The sequence below is a fragment of the Hipposideros armiger genome, unplaced genomic scaffold (assembly GCF_001890085.2).
Source record: "Hipposideros armiger isolate ML-2016 unplaced genomic scaffold, ASM189008v1 scaffold_752, whole genome shotgun sequence".
NCBI lineage: Eukaryota > Metazoa > Chordata > Mammalia > Chiroptera > Hipposideridae > Hipposideros > Hipposideros armiger.
Genome location: NW_017732102.1, coordinates 684,766 through 688,431, shown reverse-complemented (window position 1 = coordinate 688,431; position 3,666 = coordinate 684,766). Strand labels below are relative to the sequence as shown.

General features: G+C 51.0%; 1 protein-coding gene across 1 annotated transcript in view; it reads left to right on the top strand.

Moving 5' to 3' along the window:
* Positions 1-3,153: 3,153 nt before the first annotated feature.
* NKX2-2 (NK2 homeobox 2) overlaps positions 3,154-3,666 on the top strand; it is an 11,477-nt gene continuing 10,964 nt past the window's right edge. The window contains exon 1 of the mRNA XM_019628162.1: positions 3,154-3,199. The gene's annotated coding sequence lies outside the window, so the exon portion shown is untranslated. The remainder of the gene's footprint in view (positions 3,200-3,666) is intronic.

Below are 3,666 nucleotides of genomic sequence, written 5' to 3'. Positions count from 1 at the left end.
TTATTATTTTCTGCCTCTGGGGAACCAAGGACCTCATAAACCATGCCATCTACCTTCTGGTTCAGCTGAGGGATGCAATGGAGGGAAAGAAACAGGTCTGCTTTCAAATAAAGTGGACCAAGATTCCATGTTGGATGAACTCAGCTGACCCTTTGACTGGTTGAGGGCACTGGAAGGGGGATCACCCATCTACAGAGTCTCCTCTGCACCCCATTTTGAATTCTGATGATATTTGTAGATACACAGAGCTTCCTTAAAGCCCCCCCATTGTCAGGGATGGTGGGCACTGACTTTCTTTCAAGTCCATCTCAGATCTCACTTCGTGGGGCCACTCTGGCCACCAAGTAATGATGCCCAGGTAAAGCACAAGCAAGGTACCTGCCTTCCTTGATTGACTGGACTACACCGAAGCCCAAGCAGCTGTAAGGAGGGAGGAACTCTGTCTGTGGGAACCACTGGATAAGTCTTCTCAAGACAATGCAATTATATCCTAGCTTGGTTCAAAGCTGTCTAAGGTTTTTGTTTTGCTTGACTTTTGTAAGTACGAAGAACTGCTTGCTCCCAGAGGTGACCAACACAAGTGCCTTGCAGCTGATGATACTTTTGGGGAACTTAATGGAGGAAGGTTTTCCCAGTGTGAAAAGTCCATGGTAGGACAGGAATGTCTCTGAAGTAAAAATAGCATAAGCAACTATGGAACTAAGAAAAGACACTGCATGAAATCTGTCAAGGTTTGAGAATACTTAAGTGTATCAAGTTTAGCACCAGATTGCTATATAAGCCCAAAGTGAGTCGTACTTAACATTATGTTTCACTTATATCTTGCTCCTGACTGCATCTCCTTTGTAATGGATTTTTATTATCAATTACCTAGTTGATGCCCTGGTACATTTGCTTTTTTTAAACCAGGGTTTCCTAAATAGGGAAGAATATAGAGACTGACATGATGTGATCTTTGCTTCACATCTCTCAGTTTTCTACCCTGAGACCACCACACACAGACTCTCTAAGCTCATTGCCTGCATCTCCGTTCTCTGCCTAGCAGGTATCTGTGATATTGGCAGGGAAAATACACAGGGCACTTGTTAGACAAAGACACCCATTCCCATGAGGGCTACATATGTGAAGGTGTCCCTTCAAATCTCCTTGTTCAATTTCTGGCATGAAGCAATGTTTTCAACCCAAACAAGCTATTCATTGGTGGTCTCAGAATTTACACTTGGAGGTGATGTAAAACCAAAAATACACTCTAGATTTTGTCTTTTGTTAACCATAAAGACTTAAAATTCAAGAGAAAAAGATGAAATGCAGTAGTAAATTTCCAAGATAACCCCGTCACGCTTTCATGTAGCCCCATATTTCTCTGCATAACTAAAAATTTCTGGGAGCTCACTCCCAGGAGAACAGACCTGGAGAGGCATTGTTTGTGCTCAGCATTTAAGGTTAAGAGGTTCATTTTTTAGTTCTTTCTTGCACCTGTTGAATGGGTTTCTCCTTACCATCCTCACCCCATATCCACTCTCTCCCACCCCCTTTCAACAGCATCATTTTTCCACCCTTAACTGCCAACTAAGGACAGTCATCCAGTGAACACAGACCCAGGGTAACTTGTAATAGTGAAGTCAAATGCTTATGTTTTTCCCTGCAGTAGGGCAACATTTTTCATCTCTTATTTTCCTTGGCCAGATAGAAGATGTCATTCAGGGAACCCCAGGTGTTTTGAAGATGAAAAGGAAGGTAGGGGGCCTGGCTCAGTGCTTATTAACCACAGAGAGAATTTGGTTCACTTCAAGAAATAGTAAAATAATGGCACGGGAGAGACAATGACTCTTAATGAATTCATGTGAGTATAGTGTGAGGTGACCAGTTTGGAAACATGCAGTCCCGAGGTTGCCTTCATTCTGGGGGAGAAAAATGAAACAATTGTTTTTCTATTACTACACAGTATTTCCCTCCCTTTCCTGAAGAACACAGGGCTGCTGGGATTTCATGTCCAAGGCCAGGATTTCCTGTCTGAGTACCTTGGCTGCCATTTGTCTTAAATAAGGCGCCTAAACAGGTTACACTGGAGTCCACGATCAGGCTTGAGGTAGAAATAGTATCAAGTCTCCCTCAGCCAGGTGACCTGTTTCACTGCCATCTCTGCAACCCCCCACCCCCCAAAAAAAAAACCCTTGGAGTTCAGGAGGCCCTCACCCTCAAATCCCACCCACACTCAGGCTTGATCATCTTCAGCTTCCAAATACCACTTTTCCTGTTCAGACCAAAGTCCCATGGAACGTATCAACTGTCTGAAAAATAAAAGTCTTCCCGGCCCTGTGAAAGAAAGGAAACAGAAAAGCTGTAGAAATAAATCACAGAGGCTGCCTCGAATCCTGGACAGGTGGCACCTTGGCACAAGTGCACTGAAATCACTTTCTTCCTGCGCTGCGGAGAGCTGAATCCCTTTCCCAGAAAAACCAACACCCCTCAATCTGGAGGGAGAGGGTGCTGGAGGAGGAGACAGGAGCTCAGGGCGAGAGGTCTGTGAACTCCCGCGAAGCCGTGCTATAGACCTTGGATCGGCATATCTAGTGTAAACGTGGTTTCACACATAAATAGCGTGCCACATATGGCCCTTCGGTTTTATGGCGTCTTAGCGACCGAGCAATTTGTATATGGCGACCTTGTTAACCGGCAGACCCGGCTCACCAGGAGCTGCAGGGTCCTGGGGACTAAGGCGGCGCGAGGGAGAGGAGAGACCTCGGTCCCAGATCTCCAGCGCAGGGGGTCGGTCCCTAAGGAGAGGGAACCTACCAGTCTATTTGGGGGTCAGGACCGACGCTAGGTGGCATTCCCCCTCCCCCAAGCCGGCCATGTGGCAGCTGAAAGAGCCATCGAAGCCCAAGTGTGTTTGCGCTCATACCCAATTTATTACCTCTGAACATATGGCCAATATTTTGACTCACGTCAGTCGGGCAAGAAAAACAAACAGAGTGCGCTGAGCGGGTGAACGGCCCCCTCCACTGGGGCTGTGCGGCCGCCTGGCCCACGCCGGGAGGGTGGGGCCGCGGGGCCAGTAGGGGGGCGCTCGCCCGCAGCGCCGCGCCGCTGCCTGAGCGCCTGCGACCCCGCAGCCGCCCGCCGCTCGGGATACTGAAAGCGGCCGGAGATCTGCGCGCTCGCGGAGCCTGGTTCCCGCGGCGCAGCCGCGCTCCAGGTGAGCCTCCTGCACGCGCGCGTGGCCGGGTGGCCTACTGGACGCGGGGAACGCGGCGGGGCGGGGAGCCGCTAAGGAGCCGGGCGTCGCCCTTCGCTGTCAGGCACGGACTGTTGGCTCCTCCTGCCCCAGTCCGCGCTGGCCTCCGCGGCCGCCGGGACCGGAAAGCGCTCTGGGCAAAGCCCCTGCGGCGGTCCAGGGGAGAGGAGTCTCGGCACTGCCGTGGCCGCCAAGCTGCGCCAGAGTTCGGGGTCCTTGCCAGACCGCTTGAGCTCCCCTCTCTCTCGCGGCTCGGACTCTGCTTCTTCACCAAGCCGCGGAGTACAGAAGCAGCAGGTGGCGAAGCTGAGCGTCAGAAGTCCTCCGCCGATTCTGCCGGTTGGGACTAGAGTCGTTTGGGGAGGAGCGGGCCCCGCCCGTAGAGCCCACGGACAGGAAAAGTTTTACCTGCGGCTGAGGCCGGGTGC